Genomic DNA, 11,015 nt, shown 5'->3' with positions numbered 1-11,015 from the left:
TCAGTGTGTTAGCACAGTCACAGTTCCCCAGAGAGAGAGAGGGGCAGAGTGGTCAGTGTGTTTGCACAGTCACAGTTCCCCAGAGAGAGAGAGGAGCAGAGTGGTCAGTGTGTTAGCACAGTCACAGTTCCCCAGAGAGAGAGGGACAGAGTGGTCAGTGTGTTAGCACAGTCACAGTTCCCCAGAGAGAGAGAGAGGAGCAGAGTGGTCAGTGTGTTAGCACAGTCACAGTTCCCCAGAGAGAGAGAGAGAGGGGCAGAGTGGTCAGTGTGTTAGCACAGTCACAGTTCCCCAGAGAGAGAGAGGGGCAGAGTGGTCAGTGTGTTAGCACAGTCACAGTTCCCCAGAGAGAGAGAGGGGCAGAGTGGTCAGTGTGTTAGCACAGTCACAGTTCCCCAGAGAGAGAGAGAGGGGCAGAGTGGTCAGTGTGTTAGCACAGTCACAGTTCCCCAGAGAGAGAGAGGGGCAGAGTGGTCAGTGTGTTAGCACAGTCACAGTTCCCCAGAGAGAGAGGGGCAGAGTGGTCAGTGTGTTAGCACAGTCACAGTTCCCCAGAGAGAGAGGGGCAGAGTGGTCAGTGTGTTAGCACAGTCACATCTCCCCAGACAGAGAGAGAGAGGGGCAGAGTGGTCAGTGTGTTAGCACAGTCACATTTCCCCAGACAGAGAGAGAGAGGGGCAGAGTGGTCAGTGTGTTAGCACAGTCACAGTTCCCCAGAGAGAGAGGAGCAGAGTGGTCAGTGTGTTAGCACAGTCACAGTTCCCCAGAGAGAGAGAGGGGCAGAGTGGTCAGTGTGTCAGCACAGTCACAGTTCCCCAGAGAGAGAGAGAGGAGCAGAGTGGTCAGTGTGTTAGCACAGTCACAGTTCCCCAGAGAGAGAGAGGGGCAGAGTGGTCAGTGTGTCAGCACAGTCACAGTTCCCCGGAGAGAGAGGGGCAGAGTGGTCAGTGTGTTAGCACAGTCACAGTTCCCCAGAGAGAGAGAGGGGCAGAGTGGTCAGTGTGTTAGCACAGTCACAGTTCCCCAGAGAGAGAGAGGAGCAGAGTGGTCAGTGTGTTAGCACAGTCACAGTTCCCCAGAGAGAGAGAGAGGGGCAGAGTGGTCAGTGTGTTAGCACAGTCACAGTTCCCCAGAGAGAGAGAGGGGCAGAGTGGTCAGTGTGTTAGCACAGTCACAGTTCCCCAGAGAGAGAGAAGCAGAGTGGTCAGTGTGTTAGCACAGTCACAGTTCCCCAGAGAGAGAGGAGCAGAGTGGTCAGTGTGTCAGCACAGTCACAGTTCCCCAGAGAGAGAGAGAGGAGCAGAGTGGTCAGTGTGTTAGCACAGTCACAGTTCCCCAGAGAGAGAGGAGCAGAGTGGTCAGTGTGTCAGCACAGTCACAGTTCCCCAGAGAGAGAGAGAGGAGCAGAGTGGTCAGTGTGTTAGCACAGTCACAGTTCCAGAGAGAGAGAGAGAAGCAGAGTGGTCAGTGTGTTAGCACAGTCACAGTTCCCCAGAGAGAGAGAGAGAGGAGCAGAGTGGTCAGTGTGTTAGCACAGTCACAGTTCCCTAGAGTGAGAGCGGCAGAGTGGTCAGTGTGTTAGCACAGTCACAGTTCCCCAGAGAGAGAGAGAGAGGAGCAGAGTGGTCAGTGTGTTAGCACAGTCACAGTTCCCCAGACAGAGAGAGGGGCAGAGTGGTCAGTGTGTTAGCACAGTCACAGTTCCCCAGAGAGAGAGAGGAGCAGAGTGGTCAGTGTGTCAGCAACGTCGCAGTTCCCCGGAGAGAGAGAGGAGCAGAGTGGTCAGTGTGTTAGCACAGTCACATTTCCCCAGACAGAGAGAGAGAGGGGCAGAGTGGTCAGTGTGTTAGCACAGTCACAGTTCCCCAGAGAGAGAGAGAGGGGCAGAGTGGTCAGTGTGTTAGCACAGTCACAGTTCCCCAGAGAGAGAGAGGGGCAGAGTGGTCAGTCTGTTAGCACAGTCACAGTTCCCCAGAGAGAGAGGAGCAGAGTGGTCAGTGTGTTAGCACAGTCACAGTTCCCCAGAGAGAGAGGGACAGAGTGGTCAGTGTGTTAGCACAGTCACAGTTCCCCAGAGAGAGAGAGGGGCAGAGTGGTCAGTGTGTTTGCACAGTCACAGTTCCCCAGAGAGAGAGAGGAGCAGAGTGGTCAGTGTGTTAGCACAGTCACAGTTCCCCAGAGAGAGAGGGACAGAGTGGTCAGTGTGTTAGCACAGTCACAGTTCCCCAGAGAGAGAGAGAGGAGCAGAGTGGTCAGTGTGTTAGCACAGTCACAGTTCCCCAGAGAGAGAGAGAGAGGGGCAGAGTGGTCAGTGTGTTAGCACAGTCACAGTTCCCCAGAGAGAGAGAGGGGCAGAGTGGTCAGTGTGTTAGCACAGTCACAGTTCCCCAGAGAGAGAGAGGGGCAGAGTGGTCAGTGTGTTAGCACAGTCACAGTTCCCCAGAGAGAGAGAGAGGGGCAGAGTGGTCAGTGTGTTAGCACAGTCACAGTTCCCCAGAGAGAGAGAGGGGCAGAGTGGTCAGTGTGTTAGCACAGTCACAGTTCCCCAGAGAGAGAGGGGCAGAGTGGTCAGTGTGTTAGCACAGTCACAGTTCCCCAGAGAGAGAGGGGCAGAGTGGTCAGTGTGTTAGCACAGTCACATCTCCCCAGACAGAGAGAGAGAGGGGCAGAGTGGTCAGTGTGTTAGCACAGTCACATTTCCCCAGACAGAGAGAGAGAGGGGCAGAGTGGTCAGTGTGTTAGCACAGTCACAGTTCCCCAGAGAGAGAGGAGCAGAGTGGTCAGTGTGTTAGCACAGTCACAGTTCCCCAGAGAGAGAGAGGGGCAGAGTGGTCAGTGTGTCAGCACAGTCACAGTTCCCCAGAGAGAGAGAGAGGAGCAGAGTGGTCAGTGTGTTAGCACAGTCACAGTTCCCCAGAGAGAGAGAGGGGCAGAGTGGTCAGTGTGTCAGCACAGTCACAGTTCCCCGGAGAGAGAGGGGCAGAGTGGTCAGTGTGTTAGCACAGTCACAGTTCCCCAGAGAGAGAGAGGGGCAGAGTGGTCAGTGTGTTAGCACAGTCACAGTTCCCCAGAGAGAGAGAGGAGCAGAGTGGTCAGTGTGTTAGCACAGTCACAGTTCCCCAGAGAGAGAGAGAGGGGCAGAGTGGTCAGTGTGTTAGCACAGTCACAGTTCCCCAGAGAGAGAGAGGGGCAGAGTGGTCAGTGTGTTAGCACAGTCACAGTTCCCCAGAGAGAGAGAAGCAGAGTGGTCAGTGTGTTAGCACAGTCACAGTTCCCCAGAGAGAGAGGAGCAGAGTGGTCAGTGTGTCAGCACAGTCACAGTTCCCCAGAGAGAGAGAGAGGAGCAGAGTGGTCAGTGTGTTAGCACAGTCACAGTTCCCCAGAGAGAGAGGAGCAGAGTGGTCAGTGTGTCAACACAGTCACAGTTCCCCAGAGAGAGAGAGAGGAGCAGAGTGGTCAGTGTGTTAGCACAGTCACAGTTCCCCAGAGAGAGAGGAGCAGAGTGGTCAGTGTGTCAGCACAGTCACAGTTCCCCAGAGAGAGAGAGAGGAGCAGAGTGGTCAGTGTGTTAGCACAGTCACAGTTCCCCAGAGAGAGAGAGGGGCAGAGTGGTCAGTGTGTTAGCACAGTCACAGTTCCCCAGAGAGAGAGAAGCAGAGTGGTCAGTGTGTTAGCACAGTCACAGTTCCCCAGAGAGAGAGGGAAAGAGTGGTCAGTGTGTTAGCACAGTCACAGTTCCCCAGAGAGAGAGAGAGAGGGGCAGAGTGGTCAGTGTGTTAGCACAGTCACAGTTCCCCAGAGAGAGAGAGAGGAGCAGAGTGGTCAGTGTGTTAGCACAGTCACAGTTCCCCAGAGAGAGAGGAGCAGAGTGGTCAGTGTGTTAGCACAGTCACAGTTCCCCAGAGTGAGAGAGGGGCAGAGTGGTCAGTGTGTTAGCACAGTCACAGTTCCCCAGAGAGAGAGAGGGGCAGAGTGGTCAGTGTGTTAGCACAGTCACAGTTCCCCAGAGAGAGAGAGAGGGGCAGAGTGGTCAGTGTGTTAGCACAGTCACAGTTCCCCAGAGAGAGAGAGGGGCAGAGTGGTCAGTGTGTCAGCAACGTCGCAGTTCCCCAGACAGAGAGAGGGGCAGAGTGGTCAGTGTGTTAGCACAGTCACAGTTCCCCAGAGAGAGAGAGAGGGGCAGAGTGGTCAGTGTGTTAGCACAGTCACAGTTCCAGTGAGAGTGAGAGCGACAGAGTGGTCAGTGTGTTAGCACAGTCACAGTTCCCCAGACAGAGAGAGAGAGAGGGGCAGAGTGGTCAGTGTGTTAGCACAGTCACAGTTCCCCAGACAGAGAGAGGGGCAGAGTGGTCAGTGTGTTAGCACAGTCACAGTTCCCCAGAGAGATAGAGGGGCAGAGTTGTCAGTGTGTTAGCACAGTCACAGTTCCCCAGAGAGAGAGAGGGGCAGAGTGGTCAATGTGTTAGCACAGTCACAGTTCCCCAGAGAGAGAGAGGGGCAGAGTGGTCAGTGTGTTAGCACAGTCACAGTTCCCCAGACAGAGAGAGAGAGAGGGGCAGAGTGGTCAGTGTGTTAGCACAGTCACAGTTCCCCAGAGAGATAGAGGGGCAGAGTTGTCAGTGTGTTAGCACAGTCACAGTTCCCCAGAGAGAGAGAGGGGCAGAGTGGTCAGTGTGTTAGCACAGTCACAGTTCCCCAGAGAGAGAGAGGGGCAGAGTGGTCAGTGTGTTAGCACAGTCACAGTTCTCCAGAGAGAGAGAGGAGCAGAGTGATCAGTGTGTTAGCACAGTCAAAGTTCCCCAGAGAGAGAGAGGAGCAGAGTGGTCAGTGTGTTAGTACAGTCACAGTTCCGCATAGAGAGAGAGTAGCAGAGTGGTCAGTGTGTTAGCACAGTCACAGTTCCCCAGAGAGAGAGGAGCAGAGTGGTCAGTGTGTTAGCACAGTCACAGTTCCCCAGAGAGAGAGAGAGAGGGGCAGAGTGGTCAGTGTGTTAGCACAGTCACAGTTCCCCAGAGAGAGAGAGAGAGGAGCAGAGTGGTCAGTGTGTCAGCACAGTCACAGTTCCCTAGAGTGAGAGCGGCAGAGTGGTCAGTGTGTTAGCACAGTCACAGTTCCCCAGAGAGAGAGGAGCAGAGTGGTCAGTGTGTTAGCACAGTCACAGTTCCAGAGAGAGAGAGAGAAGCAGAGTGGTCAGTGTGTTAGCACAGTCACAGTTCCCCAGAGAGAGAGAGAGAGGAGCAGAGTGGTCAGTGTGTTAGCACAGTCACAGTTCCCTAGAGTGAGAGCGGCAGAGTGGTCAGTGTGTTAGCACAGTCACAGTTCCCCAGAGAGAGAGAGAGAGGAGCAGAGTGGTCAGTGTGTTAGCACAGTCACAGTTCCCCAGACAGAGAGAGGGGCAGAGTGGTCAGTGTGTTAGCACAGTCACAGTTCCCCAGAGAGAGAGAGGAGCAGAGTGGTCAGTGTGTCAGCAACGTCGCAGTTCCCCGGAGAGAGAGAGGAGCAGAGTGGTCAGTGTGTTAGCACAGTCACATTTCCCCAGACAGAGAGAGAGAGGGGCAGAGTGGTCAGTGTGTTAGCACAGTCACAGTTCCCCAGAGAGAGAGAGAGGGGCAGAGTGGTCAGTGTGTTAGCACAGTCACAGTTCCCCAGAGAGAGAGAGGGGCAGAGTGGTCAGTCTGTTAGCACAGTCACAGTTCCCCAGAGAGAGAGGAGCAGAGTGGTCAGTGTGTTAGCACAGTCACAGTTCCCCAGAGAGAGAGGGACAGAGTGGTCAGTGTGTTAGCACAGTCACAGTTCCCCAGAGAGAGAGAGGGGCAGAGTGGTCAGTGTGTTTGCACAGTCACAGTTCCCCAGAGAGAGAGAGGAGCAGAGTGGTCAGTGTGTTAGCACAGTCACAGTTCCCCAGAGAGAGAGGGACAGAGTGGTCAGTGTGTTAGCACAGTCACAGTTCCCCAGAGAGAGAGAGAGGAGCAGAGTGGTCAGTGTGTTAGCACAGTCACAGTTCCCCAGAGAGAGAGAGAGAGGGGCAGAGTGGTCAGTGTGTTAGCACAGTCACAGTTCCCCAGAGAGAGAGAGGGGCAGAGTGGTCAGTGTGTTAGCACAGTCACAGTTCCCCAGAGAGAGAGAGGGGCAGAGTGGTCAGTGTGTTAGCACAGTCACAGTTCCCCAGAGAGAGAGAGAGGGGCAGAGTGGTCAGTGTGTTAGCACAGTCACAGTTCCCCAGAGAGAGAGAGGGGCAGAGTGGTCAGTGTGTTAGCACAGTCACAGTTCCCCAGAGAGAGAGGGGCAGAGTGGTCAGTGTGTTAGCACAGTCACAGTTCCCCAGAGAGAGAGGGGCAGAGTGGTCAGTGTGTTAGCACAGTCACATTTCCCCAGACAGAGAGAGAGAGGGGCAGAGTGGTCAGTGTGTTAGCACAGTCACATTTCCCCAGACAGAGAGAGAGAGGGGCAGAGTGGTCAGTGTGTTAGCACAGTCACAGTTCCCCAGAGAGAGAGGAGCAGAGTGGTCAGTGTGTTAGCACAGTCACAGTTCCCCAGAGAGAGAGAGGGGCAGAGTGGTCAGTGTGTTAGCACAGTCACAGTTCCCCAGAGAGAGAGAGGAGCAGAGTGGTCAGTGTGTTAGCACAGTCACAGTTCCCCAGAGAGAGAGAGAGGGGCAGAGTGGTCAGTGTGTTAGCACAGTCACAGTTCCCCAGAGAGAGAGAGGGGCAGAGTGGTCAGTGTGTTAGCACAGTCACAGTTCCCCAGAGAGAGAGAAGCAGAGTGGTCAGTGTGTTAGCACAGTCACAGTTCCCCAGAGAGAGAGGAGCAGAGTGGTCAGTGTGTCAGCACAGTCACAGTTCCCCAGAGAGAGAGAGAGGAGCAGAGTGGTCAGTGTGTTAGCACAGTCACAGTTCCCCAGAGAGAGAGGAGCAGAGTGGTCAGTGTGTCAGCACAGTCACAGTTCCCCAGAGAGAGAGAGAGGAGCAGAGTGGTCAGTGTGTTAGCACAGTCACAGTTCCAGAGAGAGAGAGAGAAGCAGAGTGGTCAGTGTGTTAGCACAGTCACAGTTCCCCAGAGAGAGAGAGAGAGGAGCAGAGTGGTCAGTGTGTTAGCACAGTCACAGTTCCCTAGAGTGAGAGCGGCAGAGTGGTCAGTGTGTTAGCACAGTCACAGTTCCCCAGAGAGAGAGAGAGAGGAGCAGAGTGGTCAGTGTGTTAGCACAGTCACAGTTCCCCAGACAGAGAGAGGGGCAGAGTGGTCAGTGTGTTAGCACAGTCACAGTTCCCCAGAGAGAGAGAGGAGCAGAGTGGTCAGTGTGTCAGCAACGTCGCAGTTCCCCGGAGAGAGAGAGGAGCAGAGTGGTCAGTGTGTTAGCACAGTCACATTTCCCCAGACAGAGAGAGAGAGGGGCAGAGTGGTCAGTGTGTTAGCACAGTCACAGTTCCCCAGAGAGAGAGAGAGGGGCAGAGTGGTCAGTGTGTTAGCACAGTCACAGTTCCCCAGAGAGAGAGAGGGGCAGAGTGGTCAGTCTGTTAGCACAGTCACAGTTCCCCAGAGAGAGAGGAGCAGAGTGGTCAGTGTGTTAGCACAGTCACAGTTCCCCAGAGAGAGAGGGACAGAGTGGTCAGTGTGTTAGCACAGTCACAGTTCCCCAGAGAGAGAGAGGGGCAGAGTGGTCAGTGTGTTTGCACAGTCACAGTTCCCCAGAGAGAGAGAGGAGCAGAGTGGTCAGTGTGTTAGCACAGTCACAGTTCCCCAGAGAGAGAGGGACAGAGTGGTCAGTGTGTTAGCACAGTCACAGTTCCCCAGAGAGAGAGAGAGGAGCAGAGTGGTCAGTGTGTTAGCACAGTCACAGTTCCCCAGAGAGAGAGAGAGAGGGGCAGAGTGGTCAGTGTGTTAGCACAGTCACAGTTCCCCAGAGAGAGAGAGGGGCAGAGTGGTCAGTGTGTTAGCACAGTCACAGTTCCCCAGAGAGAGAGAGGGGCAGAGTGGTCAGTGTGTTAGCACAGTCACAGTTCCCCAGAGAGAGAGAGAGGGGCAGAGTGGTCAGTGTGTTAGCACAGTCACAGTTCCCCAGAGAGAGAGAGGGGCAGAGTGGTCAGTGTGTTAGCACAGTCACAGTTCCCCAGAGAGAGAGGGGCAGAGTGGTCAGTGTGTTAGCACAGTCACAGTTCCCCAGAGAGAGAGGGGCAGAGTGGTCAGTGTGTTAGCACAGTCACATCTCCCCAGACAGAGAGAGAGAGGGGCAGAGTGGTCAGTGTGTTAGCACAGTCACATTTCCCCAGACAGAGAGAGAGAGGGGCAGAGTGGTCAGTGTGTTAGCACAGTCACAGTTCCCCAGAGAGAGAGGAGCAGAGTGGTCAGTGTGTTAGCACAGTCACAGTTCCCCAGAGAGAGAGAGGGGCAGAGTGGTCAGTGTGTCAGCACAGTCACAGTTCCCCAGAGAGAGAGAGAGGAGCAGAGTGGTCAGTGTGTTAGCACAGTCACAGTTCCCCAGAGAGAGAGAGGGGCAGAGTGGTCAGTGTGTCAGCACAGTCACAGTTCCCCGGAGAGAGAGGGGCAGAGTGGTCAGTGTGTTAGCACAGTCACAGTTCCCCAGAGAGAGAGAGGGGCAGAGTGGTCAGTGTGTTAGCACAGTCACAGTTCCCCAGAGAGAGAGAGGAGCAGAGTGGTCAGTGTGTTAGCACAGTCACAGTTCCCCAGAGAGAGAGAGAGGGGCAGAGTGGTCAGTGTGTTAGCACAGTCACAGTTCCCCAGAGAGAGAGAGGGGCAGAGTGGTCAGTGTGTTAGCACAGTCACAGTTCCCCAGAGAGAGAGAAGCAGAGTGGTCAGTGTGTTAGCACAGTCACAGTTCCCCAGAGAGAGAGGAGCAGAGTGGTCAGTGTGTCAGCACAGTCACAGTTCCCCAGAGAGAGAGAGAGGAGCAGAGTGGTCAGTGTGTTAGCACAGTCACAGTTCCCCAGAGAGAGAGGAGCAGAGTGGTCAGTGTGTCAGCACAGTCACAGTTCCCCAGAGAGAGAGAGAGGAGCAGAGTGGTCAGTGTGTTAGCACAGTCACAGTTCCCCAGAGAGAGAGGAGCAGAGTGGTCAGTGTGTCAGCACAGTCACAGTTCCCCAGAGAGAGAGAGAGGAGCAGAGTGGTCAGTGTGTTAGCACAGTCACAGTTCCCCAGAGAGAGAGAGGGGCAGAGTGGTCAGTGTGTTAGCACAGTCACAGTTCCCCAGAGAGAGAGAAGCAGAGTGGTCAGTGTGTTAGCACAGTCACAGTTCCCCAGAGAGAGAGGGAAAGAGTGGTCAGTGTGTTAGCACAGTCACAGTTCCCCAGAGAGAGAGAGAGAGGGGCAGAGTGGTCAGTGTGTTAGCACAGTCACAGTTCCCCAGAGAGAGAGAGAGGAGCAGAGTGGTCAGTGTGTTAGCACAGTCACAGTTCCCCAGAGAGAGAGGAGCAGAGTGGTCAGTGTGTTAGCACAGTCACAGTTCCCCAGAGTGAGAGAGGGGCAGAGTGGTCAGTGTGTTAGCACAGTCACAGTTCCCCAGAGAGAGAGAGGGGCAGAGTGGTCAGTGTGTTAGCACAGTCACAGTTCCCCAGAGAGAGAGAGAGGGGCAGAGTGGTCAGTGTGTTAGCACAGTCACAGTTCCCCAGAGAGAGAGAGGGGCAGAGTGGTCAGTGTGTCAGCAACGTCGCAGTTCCCCAGACAGAGAGAGGGGCAGAGTGGTCAGTGTGTTAGCACAGTCACAGTTCCCCAGAGAGAGAGAGAGGGGCAGAGTGGTCAGTGTGTTAGCACAGTCACAGTTCCAGTGAGAGTGAGAGCGGCAGAGTGGTCAGTGTGTTAGCACAGTCACAGTTCCCCAGACAGAGAGAGAGAGAGGGGCAGAGTGGTCAGTGTGTTAGCACAGTCACAGTTCCCCAGACAGAGAGAGGGGCAGAGTGGTCAGTGTGTTAGCACAGTCACAGTTCCCCAGAGAGATAGAGGGGCAGAGTTGTCAGTGTGTTAGCACAGTCACAGTTCCCCAGAGAGAGAGAGGGGCAGAGTGGTCAATGTGTTAGCACAGTCACAGTTCCCCAGAGAGAGAGAGGGGCAGAGTGGTCAGTGTGTTAGCACAGTCACAGTTCCCCAGACAGAGAGAGAGAGAGGGGCAGAGTGGTCAGTGTGTTAGCACAGTCACAGTTCCCCAGAGAGATAGAGGGGCAGAGTTGTCAGTGTGTTAGCACAGTCACAGTTCCCCAGAGAGAGAGAGGGGCAGAGTGGTCAGTGTGTTAGCACAGTCACAGTTCCCCAGAGAGAGAGAGGGGCAGAGTGGTCAGTGTGTTAGCACAGTCACAGTTCTCCAGAGAGAGAGAGGAGCAGAGTGATCAGTGTGTTAGCACAGTCAAAGTTCCCCAGAGAGAGAGAGGAGCAGAGTGGTCAGTGTGTTAGTACAGTCACAGTTCCGCATAGAGAGAGAGTAGCAGAGTGGTCAGTGTGTTAGCACAGTCACAGTTCCCCAGAGAGAGAGGAGCAGAGTGGTCAGTGTGTTAGCACAGTCACAGTTCCCCAGAGAGAGAGAGAGAGGGGCAGAGTGGTCAGTGTGTTAGCACAGTCACAGTTCCCCAGAGAGAGAGAGAGAGGAGCAGAGTGGTCAGTGTGTCAGCACAGTCACAGTTCCCTAGAGTGAGAGCGGCAGAGTGGTCAGTGTGTTAGCACAGTCACAGTTCCCCAGAGAGAGAGGAGCAGAGTGGTCAGTGTGTTAGCACAGTCACAGTTCCAGAGAGAGAGAGAGAAGCAGAGTGGTCAGTGTGTTAGCACAGTCACAGTTCCCCAGAGAGAGAGAGAGAGGAGCAGAGTGGTCAGTGTGTTAGCACAGTCACAGTTCCCTAGAGTGAGAGCGGCAGAGTGGTCAGTGTGTTAGCACAGTCACAGTTCCCCAGAGAGAGAGAGAGAGGAGCAGAGTGGTCAGTGTGTTAGCACAGTCACAGTTCCCCAGACAGAGAGAGGGGCAGAGTGGTCAGTGTGTTAGCACAGTCACAGTTCCCCAGAGAGAGAGAGGAGCAGAG

The sequence above is a fragment of the Scyliorhinus torazame genome, chromosome 1, assembly GCF_047496885.1.
Source record: "Scyliorhinus torazame isolate Kashiwa2021f chromosome 1, sScyTor2.1, whole genome shotgun sequence".
Lineage (NCBI taxonomy): Eukaryota > Metazoa > Chordata > Chondrichthyes > Carcharhiniformes > Scyliorhinidae > Scyliorhinus > Scyliorhinus torazame.
The sequence above is the reverse complement of the archived record's forward strand: the minus strand, read 5'-3'. Positions refer to the sequence as shown.